The sequence below is a fragment of the Trichosurus vulpecula genome, chromosome 5 (assembly GCF_011100635.1).
Source record: "Trichosurus vulpecula isolate mTriVul1 chromosome 5, mTriVul1.pri, whole genome shotgun sequence".
In the NCBI taxonomy this organism is placed as follows: Eukaryota; Metazoa; Chordata; class Mammalia; order Diprotodontia; family Phalangeridae; genus Trichosurus; species Trichosurus vulpecula.
The window spans coordinates 300,520,947-300,534,833 of NC_050577.1; positions in this window are offsets into that span (position 1 = coordinate 300,520,947).

Consider the following 13,887-nt stretch of genomic DNA (forward strand, 5'->3'; position numbering starts at 1 on the left):
GAGGGAGAGGAAGAGAGAAAGGGAGGGAGGGAGAGAGGGAGGGAGGGAGGGAGAAGGGGAGAGGGAGAGAGAGAGAGAGAGAGAGAGAGAGAGGAGAGAGAGAGAGAGAGAGAGAGAGAGAGAGAGAGAGAGAGATGGAGAGAGAAGGAGAGAGAAGGAGAGACGGAGAGAGAAAGAGACAGGGGGAGGGAGGGAGAGGGAGAGAGAGAGAGAAAGGTAAGAGGAGGGAGGGAGGAGAAGGAGGAACAGAGAGAGGAGAGGGGAGGGAGAGAAGGAGAGAGGAGGGGAGAGAAGGAGAGGGGGAAGAGAGAGGGAGAGAAGGGAAAGAGAGAGGGGTGGGGGAGAGAGAGACAGAGAGAGAGAAAGAGAGAGAGAAGGAGAGAGAGGGAGAGAAAGGGAGGAAAAGGGGGGGAGGGAGGGGAGAGACAGAGACAGAGACACAGAGAGAGAGAGAGAGAGACAGCGAGAGAGACAGAGAGATGGGCCCAGAGGTGGAGACAAGAGACTAGGACCGAGACAGAGACTGAGGGGGCAGACAGAGAAAAGGGTTCGACAAGAAAACACTAGAGGAAGCGGTTCGGTTCCTCCGGACTGGAACCCGGTTCTCTAGAAGGGGGGGGGGGCGGGATTCAACCAAACACTCCCCCGACCCTCGCCCCCAGCCTCGGCCGGGGTCGCTGCGGACCACCGAGTGAGGAGCGCACGCAGGGTATCGATCGGGGGGGGGGGGGGGGCGGGTCCTGGAGGAGCCCCACGCGTTGTGAGCGTGTGTTCGTGTGGCTGTGTGTCGGAAGGCTTCACACGGTCGTGTGAGTGGTGTTTGCGGTATGTCCTGCCGAATGTGGCAACGTGTCGTGTGCGTGGCTGTTGTGAGAAGTGCGTGTGCTGTGGTTGGTGTGCATGCCCGGAGCGTGCCCAGGTCGTGCATCTGTGTTGTGAATCTCTGTGGACGTGCGAGTCGGCAGACGCGGGGGGAGCTTGCACAAGTTGTGTGCGTGGTTGTGTGTCCGTGTGCGCGTCGGCGCGGGCGCTGGGAGCGTGCACAAGTTGGTGCGCGCGCGCGCGTGTGTGTGCAGGCGGCTCTCCTTACCTCGGGGCAGTCTGGGCTCCCTCGGCGCTCTCGCTCCGCTCGGGCTCCGGCTCCCGCGCGGCCCGGGCCCGCGTCCCCTCTCGGGCTGGCTCGCTCGGGCTCCGCGGGGCGCTCTAGCCCGGGCCGGCGCAAGCTGCGGGGCCTCGGGCGCACATGGTTCAGAATTCTATGTAGCAAAAATGTTGCCAATCCTTTGTTGTCACGTGACTCGGCGCTCGCTGGCGCACGCCTCCCCCTCCGCCTCGGGCCCCGGACCGGCCCAGGACGGGCCGCGCTGGGCTGCGGAGGCTGCGGGCGCTGCTGGGGCGGCGGGCTGGGCTCGGGCCACACACGGGCCCAGGGCGGGGAGGGCGGGGCCTCCGGGACCGGCGGCGGCGGCGGCGGCGGCGGCTGCTGCTGCTGCTGCTGCTCCGCGCCCGGCGTCCGCTCCGCTGATTGGAGCCCGGGAGGCCGAGAGGGGCTGCTGATTGGAGGAGGAAGACAAGGGTGTGTGCGCGCTTGTGTGTGTGCGTGCGTGTGTGTTTGTGTGTGCATATGTGTGAGTGTGCACGCGCGTGCAAATGTCGAGAGGTGCTTGTGTGCCAGGGCCTGGCGGGGGCGGGGGCGCAAGTGGGTGGGTATTGTCTTGGCTCCTGGGGGAGGGGGCGACGCCTCTCTCCAATTTGGCCTGCCTGGAAGAAGGAGGAAGTAACCAGGGGGAAGAGTCAGGGAGGCCTCAGGATCCCAAGTGCCCGAGGATCCCGGGGCTGGAGAGCGACTCGACCTTGGAGGCCTTCCACTTCCTGCATTCCTTTATTCAGGCAGTAAGCACTGAGTAGGCACCTGCTGTGTGCAGAGGACTGCCTTCTGCCCTAATGGACCTCCCGGTCCATGGGGACACGACACCAACATTGCCAATAATCGTCACAACGACTGGCATTGATTTAGGGCTTTGGGGGGGGGTGGCTCTTCTCATCCCCACTTTACCAATGCAGATACTGAGGCAGGAAGGGGCTATGACCTGTCCATCCAGGACCACCCAGCTAAGGGACTGCGGGAGGACCCGGGCAGAGTCTGGATCCGGATCCAGATCCAGGAAACCTAGATTTCAGTCTTGCCTTTGGCCCATCCTGGTGGTGTGACCCTGTGCAAGTCACCCTCCCAGGTCCCTCCAAGCTTCTGAGGTTACAGCCCTCTGGCCACACTAGGAGTTCTGTAGGAGAATTAACTCACATCCCTGTTTTTTAAGGATACTCATGAGGGGCTGAATCGCTTGCGTGCAGCCATGAAAGAGAAAGGGGCTTTGTTGTCGTTTTAGCAACGTTGGGGTAGCCCCTGCAGCCCAACATTGGGCCCTCAATGATGAGCCAGGAAGGCTGCTGGGAACACAGGCTTCAGAGCTGGCCTTAGAAGCCACTGCCTGATGTTAGAGGGAGAGACCAAAGGCTAAAGCCTTGTTGGGAATGAGGACAGGGATGGCTTCCTTTTGGTCTGTGTGTATCTCCAGCCTCCAGCACGGTGCCTGCCAAAGGAGTGGACACCTAGTAAGTGCTTGTAAGATGACTGATTGGCTGACTGAATGGGGACCTGCCCTCCCCTCACAAGAGTTCTGAAGTTCTAGTGAGAAAATGATGTAAAATCACTCTGAAAAGGCAGAAGGGCTGAGCCAATGCAGTACCACTAGAAAGGGGGGTACTAGCTAAGGGAAGTGGGTACAGGATTCCCTGGAGGACCCAACAGGAGACCTTGAACCCAAGCTCGGGAACATCTCTCAGGACTGGTGCTCAGCATCCCAAAGACTGTGTCCAAAGGAAGGGACTGGAGCCGCCCCAGCAGAAAGTCCTGAGGGCTGAGGAGCCAAGCCCAGCCTTCAGGGGCCTAGCTAGACAGCAGGAGTGTCAGGAACACTAGGGAACAGATTGGGTGTCCCGTTTTTACCTGAGGAACCTCGGAATGCGAGATGATCTGGGGTGCCTGCGATGCTTAGCTGTGGAGAGGCTGGCCGGCATCTGGAGACACCATCGTGAGGGAGGAGGGCAGCGGCTTCTTTGGTCCTCAGCCTGTGTGCCTAAAACACTCAGGGCCCTTACCAGGAAGGCTGATGGCTCCTTCCTCCCTCCTCACGTTTCCACCTACTATCTCACTTGTCTGTACACTACATATAGCCACCCGGTACAAAGGAAGCTCTTTGAAGGCTGAAATGATGTGCATCCCCGTCGCTGAGCAGGGTCCTTGTTTAACAAATGTTCATTCAGTTACTTTGACAACAAATACAGCAAGCATAAACGAGATAGCACTCCCATCTCCGGCCTCCCTGCTTTTGCACTGGCTGAGCCCCATACCTGGAAGGCACTCCTTCCTCACTTCCATCTCTCAGAACTACTCCTCTCCTTCATGGTTCACCTCAAGCTCCACCTTCTCCTGATTCCCCAAGTTAGCCTGGGCCTTCCCGCCAAATTACCTGGCGTCTCTTCAGTCTGTGCAAATAAGACGTGGCTTTTACTTGGCCCTCCCTCTCTCCAGCCACCTTATTCCATCTGTCTATGGACATGTTATCTTCTGCAGCTGACTGTGAGTTCCCTGAGGGCAGAGACCATTTTTTGACAAGCACTCTGAACCTCTGTTTCCCCATCTGTAAAACAGGGTTAGGTTGGTGATCTCTGAGGAGCCCCTCTGATTTCAATCAATCTTTGCTAGATTTAGAGATGCCAAGACATCGGAAAAAAGGATGGCCAGAGAGGTCTGGCATCTCACCCAGCATCGCATGGGCAGGAGAGCTCAGAGGCAGATCTCTGTTCATGGTACTCTGTGCTGGGTGGAGCTTTGTGAACCCTGGCTTCCACTGGGCACCTCAGCCCTCTATCCTGCCCTCCTGAGCCGAGAGAGCTGTGCTGCGGAGGAAGGCGAGAGACCCCACTTGTATCCTGGGGCCAATGTCAACCTGATGGGCCCTTGAATGGTGGAGACAGGCTGGCTCGGATGAGAGAGACCCAGACCACGTGGAGAGCCCTCCTGAAGCCTGGGCTGAGGACCTCACCTCTCCCACAACTCTCCACCATGGATTTTCTTCACTTGACAGGCCCCAACCTCCCCTTTCCTCCTCATCTCAGACAAAGAACATGCTCTTTCCTTTCCAGAGGGCAACTTCTCCACTGGGCCATGGTCCCCTCCCTCCTGCCTTTTCCAGCAGATCGCTCCCTCCAGCCTTCCTCCCCTCTCTGGTCTCTGACCTCCTCCTCTCAACTGGCTCCTTCTTTATTGCCTGAAAACACCCCCAAGTCTCCCTCATCCTTAAAGAAATGTTCACTAGATCCTATAATCATCCCTTTTCTCAGCCAACATCATGAAAGCCCCAGACTGGTGCCCTCAGCTGCCTCTGCCCTCTGCCCAGCCCTTGACAATCCACTTCTGGCCTCCTCTATCTGCTGAAATGCTCCCTGCGGTTCGGTTCCCAGGGATGGCTTAATGACCAAAGCTGACTGTCCTTGGCCTGCTGGGCCTCTCAGTAGCCTTGGGCACTCCAGAGCATTCCGTCTTCTCTGGGTTTTCATGACTCTGCTCCCTCCTGGCTCTCCTCCTTCCAATCTGGCTGCCTTTGCTGGCTCATCATTCATATCATGCTCCCTAACTGTGAGTGTTTCCCAGGGCTCTGATCTGGCTCACTCACTCACTCTCTCTTTCTCTCTGTGTCTCTCTCTCTCTCTCTCTCTCTCTCTCTCTCTCTCTCTCTCTCTCTCTCTCTCTCTCTCTCGTCTCTGTCTCTGTCTCTCTCTCTCCCTCTCCCTCCCTCCCTCTCTCCTCTCTCCTTCCTTCTCTCTCTCTCTCCCTACCTCTTCTCTCTCTTCTCTTCCTCTCTCTTTCTCTCTCTCTCCCCCCTTTTAATGATCATCTCTATGTAAATGGGCCCGAGACCTCAGTGTCCAATTCCAAAGCTCGGTTTCTCCCCCAGACTCCATCCCCTGTCACTAACTGCCTGTTGGACATATCAAACTGGATGTCCCAGAGATACCTCGACACGTCCAAAGCTGGCTTCATTCTCTTCCTCTCCTCCAGACTTCCCTCTTTCCCAAGGCCCCAGCCCTCTCCCAGTATCTCAGATCCATAACTGTGGCATGTTCCTGGACTCCTCCTTTGCCCTCACCCCATGTCTGCAGTCACTCATCACATCTTGCCTTTTCTACGTTCCCAGCGTCTCTTGCCTCCAAACCCTCTCCGCTCCCAGCTACCACCTGAGTCCAATCCCTCATCACCTCTCGCCTCCATCATTGTGACAGCCTTCTGATTGGTCTATCCCACTCACAGTCAAAGTGATTTTCTTAAAGCGCTGCCACGACCCTATCATCGGTGACTCTGTCACAGAGCTCGGGAAAGCTCCCTGATCTCCCCAGTGTCTGCCTGCCAGCAGAGACCCGGCTCAGCATTTGGTCCTTCTTGTTCTGAGAGGATCTCCTGGCACCTGTGCTTGGCTTCAGGTACTCCCTCACAGGAGCTGCCTCACAAATTCCAGCCGTAATCTCATTCTCCTCGGAGAAAGCTCCCTTCTGCAGTTGAAAGGGATGCCCTCAGTTCTCACTTTTGGATCGGAGGCTGCTGTGCCCGGACTAGCTGAACAGCTTCACACTCTGAGGCCGGACCTTTCTTCTAACACAGTGGCACTGTGGAAATCCTGGCACACAAACCGTGCTAAAAAGGTGACTCAGCATTTCATAAAAAGGATTTATTTACCATGGGCTCAAACTGTCCAACAATTTTAAAAGAGGATTCCATTTCTGAAAATTCCGTTGATCCACAACTTTATAGGGGTGCCATGGTTCCACAATGTGAGGCAAGCCTGTGCTTCCTGGTGGTTTCACCTCAGTGGGAGAAGGGATTTGGCATCTTCTCTTCCCCTAAGTTCTCATTGGAGCTACAACCATTGTCTACCTGCCGGAGTAAAGGGTAGCCAGAAGGAAAGGAAGAGTAGAGGATCCAACGCTGTATTCAAATACTGGAAGGATTGTCATGGCAAAAAGGAATTAGCTTTCTCTGTTTGGTCCCAGGTGACCGAGAACTGGGAGCAGTGGCTGAAAGTTGCAATGGGGCCCACTGAGGCTCAACCTCAGCTCATTCCTAATTCAAGCCATCCCAGTGTGGAATGGGCTGAACCAAGGAATGGGGACTTCCCCCCTCTTTGAAGCCTTCAAACCCAAGCTGGGCCATCATTTGTCAGGTCCGTTATCACAAGCATTCCGTCTGGGAGATGAGTGTTGTCTCCAAGGCCACCTGGGGCCTACCCACCTCAGGAATTCTGAGATTCCAGTATCTCCATTTTACAGATTGGAAAGCTGAGGACCAGAGAAATAAGCCAATTTATCCAAAGCCATCCCTTGCAAGTACCCCTCTCACCTTCTCTAGCAGAGATCTCTCCCTCCCTCACTAATCTTCAGTCTCCATCTGCTGGGTTATTTCTTGAAGCCTGTGCCCCGCCCCCAAGTGCCCCTAGTCCCTAAAACCCTTCCTAGATTGTTCCTCCAGTATCACCCACGCCAGCCAACATCCTGTTTCTTTCCTCCCGTTCTCCACCACCTCCTTGAAAAAGCCGTCTACACTAGGTGCCTCTGCTCAGGCATGGGCTGCCAATCACTTGCTGGGTATTCCTTCCGCGTTCAGCTGGTGGAGAGGGCCACTCAGCTCCCTCCTGACTCCCCAATTCTGTGATTCTGCTTCTGTGACTTACAGAAAGAAGAGGAGAGGGAGGAGAAAAGAAAGAAGGAAGGGAGGACCAAGAGGGAAGAGGAGGCAGACAAGAACATGTTTATGGAGTGTCTCCTGTGTCAGGCACTGGAAGGGCCGGAGAACACAGCCCCTGTTCCTGCCCCTCTCCAGCTTTGTCGTCTTGTGAATGACGGTGAGACCTGGCATTTATCTAATACTTTAAGATGGGAAAAGTACAGGGACAAGAAACAGCCTTGGACGGGGACGGGGAGGAAGCTTCCCAAGTCACCAGGAACTGGACCCAACAAGCGGAGGGGAAGAGGCTCCTAGATGAAGGGGACCCTGGCCCGCTCCCCCAGGAAGCAGGATGGGAGTCAAGTCTTGGAGATGGAAAGGAGGAGGAAGGAGGAAGAGGAAGAAAGAGAAGTCGATTAGCAGTGTAGGCCACGGGTTTCAGACCATGGGTCTTGGGTGAGAATTCCAGCCCTCCAACTTGGTCCTTGGGTGGCCTCAGATGCGTCTCTTAATTCCTCTGGGTCTCAGTTTCCTCTTCTCTAAAATGGGAGGGTGGCATTCAAGACTCTCTAAAGTCCTTTTCAGCTCGAAATGCTTGGACTCTTTTTGGCCCAGTTTTGACAGCACTAAAAAGTTAAGTGACTTCACCAGGGTCATGCGGCCAGTGTCAGAGGTCACACTTGAGCCCACTCTTGCCTGCCTTCCCATCTACTCTGCCAAGTTTTTTTTGGTCACAATCTTGTTAGTAAAAAAATGTTAAGCACGCACTAACAACATATGTACAGAGTACACGATGCTACCAGCAGATAGGGGGCACAGTCAGGAAGACCTGAGTTCAATTGTGATCTCATACACTTACTAGCTCTATGACCCTGGGCAAGTCACTTGACCCTGTTTGTCTCAGTTTCTTCCTCTGTTAAAATGAGCTGGAGAAGGAAATGGCAAATCCCTTCAGTATCACTGACAAGAAAGTGCCAATGGGGTCACGAAGACTCAGACACGACTGAAAACGACCGAACACCAAGGCTGTGCTGTATTATGGTCTGTGATCATATTATGTTATATCCTCGATGACAATTTATGTAATATAATAATGCTACATAACAACATAGGACAAGTACCATGCGAATACGGCCCTGCCAATAAACATGGATATTGTAAAACTTGCGAGGATGAGGTGGAGGTGCAGCAAGATTTCATCCTAGTGTTTACTGAGCGGGGGAGGGTAACACGGTCGGGCCGTGGTTTCAGAGAGCCCTTTGGTGGCTATGGAGCTCGAAGCAGAACGAGGAGAGACTGGAGGTCTGGGTGCAAGACGATGAAGGTCTGGCCTAAGGCCTGGCCACAGAAACAAGGAGAAAGGGGAAGATTTGGAGGAGCTGTGGAGGTGGCATTGGCCAAGCTTAGGATCATAGATTTGGAGCCCAGGGTCCATCTGGTCCAAACTCCTCATTTTAAAGATGCAAGTCCCATAGAAGGGAAGTGACTTGGCCAAGGTCATGCCTAAGGAAAAGGCAGAGATTTGAACTGAGGTCTTCTGATTGGCCATTTCCTAACTGCCCACGACTTGGCACCTGCTTGTTTATGTGAGGTGAGCAAGAGGGAGGAGTCCAAGATGGCTGCAGGTCGAGGGACTGTGAGGGACTGGGAAGTTGGTGATGCTCTTGCCAGAAATGAGGATGGTGGGAAGAGAGGTGGGCTTGGGGGAGAAGGTAGAATAAAGTAACCATCTGTAACGAGGATCAAAGCCCACCCGTGTTGACTTATTCTGCCCTGGCCTGGGCTTTCCCGTTGGAATTGTGAAGGGGAGGGGGGCAGGGCTTCAAATGACTGGACCCAGCCCAAGGGAGCAGAGCTTTTCCAGGGGGGACAGAGCCAGCTGCAGGCCCCCCCCCCCTCAGGACATCTGGGGCAGGAGGGATGTTCAGGATTTCACTGCACCAGCTGCTGGGGATGTTTCCCAGGTTATAATGAGATGGTAAACCCTCCCTCCCTCCACCGCCACCACCCTCCCCTCAGTGGCCGAGGCCAGGGCAGAATGGGAGAGGTTAGGAGCTTGTACAGCCAGGGGGCTTTCTGGGGGAAGTGGTTAGAATTCAGACATGTTGGGAGCTGATCAGTAAAGGGGACAAAGGGCTATTTTGGAGATGAGACCTCAAATTGACATTGAGGGAAGGTGGCATGCAGCCCATGTTTCTACCCTCCCAGTGGCTACCCCTTTGGATAATGGGCTTATGTCACAGCCCACTGGGGATCCCAACAGCCCCCACTTTGTAGGCCACTGCACTCACGTTAGAGATTTTAACTCTGAGGTAGAGAAATAGGTATGCTCCCATTTACATACGGAGGACCTGCCAATGTGAGAAAAAGAGAGGGGCTTTGGAGCGGGTGGGCCTGGCATCAGAGCCCAGCTCCTCTGCCTCTTCTCCATGCCACCTTGAGCAAGCTCCGTTACCAACATGGGCCTCAGCCTCCTTATCTGTCCCTGAGGGGTCTGGGCCCTGGAGTGCCTTGGAGATGCCTCCCACCCCAGCGTCAGTCTGTCTCCTGCCCAGCTGACTGATGGCCCCTGACAGCCCCCCCCAGCCCTTCAGCTCCTCCTGGCAAGCTTTCTCTGTCAAGTAGGTAATGACCTAGAAAGCCACCCAGCACTGGGGCCCGGCTGCTGCCAGGAGCCTGCTGGGCATCCTGGGAACCCTCACCTGCTCCTGCCTGGGCTCTGGAAGCATGGTAGTTCTCTGAGAACTAAGCCAGCATTCCTCGCGAGTCAAGCGTGAGTGGCCTTCCACAGAGGGCACCGGGGCAGCTGTTCAGGTGCCCCCAGCCCAAGGACAGGGGCATGGACTACTACTGCAGTCTGACGGAGGAGGAAACTGAGGCATGGAGAAGGGAGTGACTTGGAATCATTGATCCAGAGCTAGAAGCAGCAGCAGAGGCCATCTGCTCCAGCCCTTCACTTAGAAAGGGGGAAGCTGAGGTCCAGGAGATTTAGTGACTTGTCCAAGGTCACAAAGGCATAGCCAGAGGCAGGACTGGAACCCTGGTGTTCCTAATGTGTTTGAAGATCCCTTCCAGCTCTAACAATCCATGTGCTAAGGTCCCTTTCACTTCTGTGATCTAAGCTCTCTCCCTGTTCCCAGGCCTCTCCCAGCCCTACCATCCCCTGTTCTAAGCTTCTTCCCAGCTCTGACATCCCCTGTTCTCAGGCCCCTCCCAGCCCTGACATCCCTTGTTCTCAGGCCCCTCCCAACCCTGACATCCCCTGTTCTGAGGCCCCTCCCAGCTCTAACATTTAGTAATTAGGCTTTGTATTGACCACAGCACTTGAACCCTGCTGGGGACAAGAAGCACTTGGTGGCCAGTCTGTGAAGTCCCGGGTCACGCTGGGCATTGAAGCCATCCAAGGGGCTGAATTCACTCCCACCAGGTCACTCTTCCCTCTGACTAGTCAGTCTCTGAGCATCCCCTCTGATGCTCTAGAGATTTGAGGCTGGAAGTTTAAAGTTTTAAATTCTGTAAAATGAAGTAATGCCTTGAGTCAGCAATTCTGTGAGTTACAGCTAGGCTGAGTTTATATAGAATGAGGAATACCTGCATTCCTAACAGTCAGGGCTGGGAAGGGCCCTAGAACAGGGGATGGCAGAGCTAGGAGGAAGCTTAGAGCAGGGGATGACAGGGCTGGGAGGGGCCTGAGAACAGGGAATGTCAGAGTTGGGAGGACTCTATAACAAGGAATATCAGAGCTGGAAGGGGCCTGAGAACAGGGAACGTCAGAGCTGGAAGGGGTCTTAGACCAGAGGATGACAGGGCTGGGAGGGGCCTGAGAACAGGGAAGGCGAGAATTCAAAGGAATGTTAGTGACTTTCTAGTCCAGCCCCCTAATTTTCTGTGACAGGAAACGGTTTTAGACAGGGCAGTGAACTTGCCTCTCCCCAGTCAGTGCCTGGATGAGAAGCCACATTTCCTAAGGCAGTGTTTTCTTCACGGCTGCTTGGTGCCTTCGTCACTCCAGCCTCCGGCTCTTGTTACTGTATACAGCTGTTGCCTAATAAGTGCTCCTATGATGACTGAGTGCTCTTGGGACTCCTCAGCTATGGTCCATCACCTTTCCCTCAGGGCAGCTTGGTGCCATGGAAAGAATGCCCCCCATGGACTTGAAAGCTTCGAGTCTAGTGCCCAGCCCTGCCACTGAATCTCCGTGCGACCCAGGACAAATCTCTTGGCTTTTCTGAAACATAGCTTCCCCAACTGCCAAATGGGCACCATGTCTCTCCCTGCCCGCCTTGCCCACCTGTCAGGAGGGTCAAACAACAGAAAGGTAGCATGGTGTGTGAGGACCAGTAAAGGATGGTTTAGAGCGGAACCATAAGAGGAGCAGGGCCTGGACCTTTCCTGGAAGGAGGAATGTTCTTCTACCAGCACAGGTGGGCACCTTCCTGGGACACTGCGGTGTGGAGGAGGCTCCTCGAAGCCTTTGCTGGGGCCCACAGGCTCTGCAGGGCCCTGGAAAAGCTGGAAAGTTTTCAGATTGGCATCTGATTCCCAGAACCAGCCAAATGCGGAGAGGCCCATCACCAGGACGGCTGAAGGGAACTCAGAGAGACCCCTCTGCCACATCCTGGTCGCTGTGTCCCCAACCGTTGATGGTGATGACAGCAGTGACAACCCCCCGACAACTTGGGTGCGATGTCTGGCCCAGTACTGATCCCAGCACCCCTGCCCCATGCCAAGCTCAGCCCTATGGATCCTGGGGAGATTCGAGCTTGATGGCTGACGTCCCATTCCAGTCCTGCCAACATGCTCTCCCCCACAGCTGGCTGCCTTCCTCTCCCCAGCCCGCCGTCCCCTGCCATATGCTCATGCTGCTACCCGGCTTCGTCCATTCCCCAGCCTTCCTTTTCCCAGCCCTCCAGCCCCTGCCCGCTGCTCTTGCTGGCCCCTTCCTGTTGCTCCTGCTGGCCCCTGCCACATGCTCACACTGCTACCCGGCCTCATCCACTCCCCAGCCTGCCAGCCCCTGCTCGCTGCCCCCACCGGCCCCTGCCCGCTGTTCTTGCCAGTCTCTGTTGCATGATCCCATACCCTCTGCCGAATGCTCATGCTGCTACCCGGCCTTCCTTTTCAGGTGCAGGCGGCCTCACCTGCTGCTGCCAATGAACCCACCCCTCCTCTCACCAGCTCCCAGACCCTTGGCCTTGACCCTTGCCCTGACACAATGACTGGGTGGGAAGGTGGAGCTGCTGGCTCTGTGCTAGCCTTCCTCTGAGAGACATTCACTAACATTAGCCAGGTTTGCCGTACGTGGGAAGCAGCTCCTGGGATGGGCAGCATAGGGCCCAGCCCCTCATCAGACAGAGGAGGAAACTGGAGTTCTGAGGGGACCCTTGAGGCAGAGCTGGAAACCCAGGCCAGTGTTGGGTAGCTCAAAGCCAGGAGAGCTAGCTGAGCAAGCTCAGACAAGTGCCTTCCATCCCCTCCTTCACAAAATGGAGGTGACTGGAATCAGAGGAGCTGAGTCCTCTCACCTGGGGGAGGCCAGAGTCCCCTCACCTGGGGGAGGCCAGAGTCCTCTCACCTGGGGGAGGCCCGGGTCCACTCACCTGGGGGAGGCCTGGGTCCACTCACCTGGGGGAGGCCTGGGTCCACTCACCTCCTCTCTCTTGGGACCTGTTTCCTCCCAACAGGGGATGATGGCTCAGGCTCCTTCCAGCTCTAACATCCTGACTGAGGAACTTGGCCAGAGAGGCCAGGAGGCCCTCCAGGCCTTCCTTCTCCCCCTGCTGGGCTCTGCGCACAGGACCCTGGTCTTTCCCTCTGTCCCCCATAGAACTGCCCTTTCCCTCCCAAGCTCCCAGTGCAAGGACAGTTGGCTTTGGGTTCCAGGGATCATCGATCCCATGGAAGGGACCTTGGGCTTCAATCTTTCCCATTGCATGGGCCTTTCTGAGGCTCAGAAGGGTTCAAGGATGTGCTCATGGTCACCGAGGTGTTCATTAAAGGGCAGGGGTAGGATTTGAACCCAGGTCCAGGGGGTTGACTTGGATGATGCCCAAGGTCCCTTTTCTGCCCTAAACCTTTTGATCTTAATATGACTCTTAGATGTTTGTTGGATTGGAACTGGGAGGAAGCTGTTCCTTATGGGACTTTAGGGGTGAGAAATCCGGCTCTGGGGCCCCTGCCTTGGAGCCAAGCCAGGAGGCCATGACCAAGGCCCCATGGCGCCACCTGGTGACCTGAGGGGGCATTCTGGCCATTGTCAGCTGGGCCAAAGCTCTTTCTTGCATCCCCTAGGACCTAGGCAGAGGGCAGCCCTGATCCCTGCCCCCTTCCACCTCCAGCCTCAGCCAAGCTCAGGGGGCAGGTCACAGCAAGCACAGTGTCTGAGCATGGGCTGTGCCCATAGAATCCTAGATTTAGAACTGAGCACTGAGGCCGGAGGTTAACCGGCTCCAGACCATTGATTTGTAGCCGAGAGGGAGGCCCTCCGAGGCCGCCTAATCCAAGCCTCTGATTTTACTGGGGAGGAATCAGGCCCAGCCAGGTTAAGTCACTTCGGATCATAGGTTTGGAGCCATAGGAGATCTCAGAGGTCACCTACTACAACACCCTCTCCGCATTTGACAGTTGAGGAGACTGAGGGCCAGAGAAGGCCATAGAGGCAGTAAGCAGCAGAGATGAGATTTGAAACCACATCCTTCCTCTGACTTAACAGTGCCGCAGGCTTTCCACTCTCCTATGATCCCCCTCTGTGGACCAAGACACTAACCTCCTGTGTGACTGGGAACGAGTCCCTGACCATCTCTGGGCCTCAAGCCCTGCGCTCTGCCCGGTTTCCTTGTGGAGATTCACTTAAGATCTTAGCTTTGGTGTCTGAGAGGTCACCAGGCCCAACTCTCTCACTTTATAGAGACTCAGACCCAAGAAGTGACTTGCCCAAGGTCCCACATCTAATCATTTGAAAAGGCGAGATTAGAATTCAGCTCCTCCCGCTCCAAACCTAGGGCTCTTTCCATGGCTTCCCCTATGATTCTACACTGAAGTGATATGTTTTTATCTATATCACATTTACCACCCAGCTAGCCTCTGTGCCTAATAGAACCTTCTGCTGT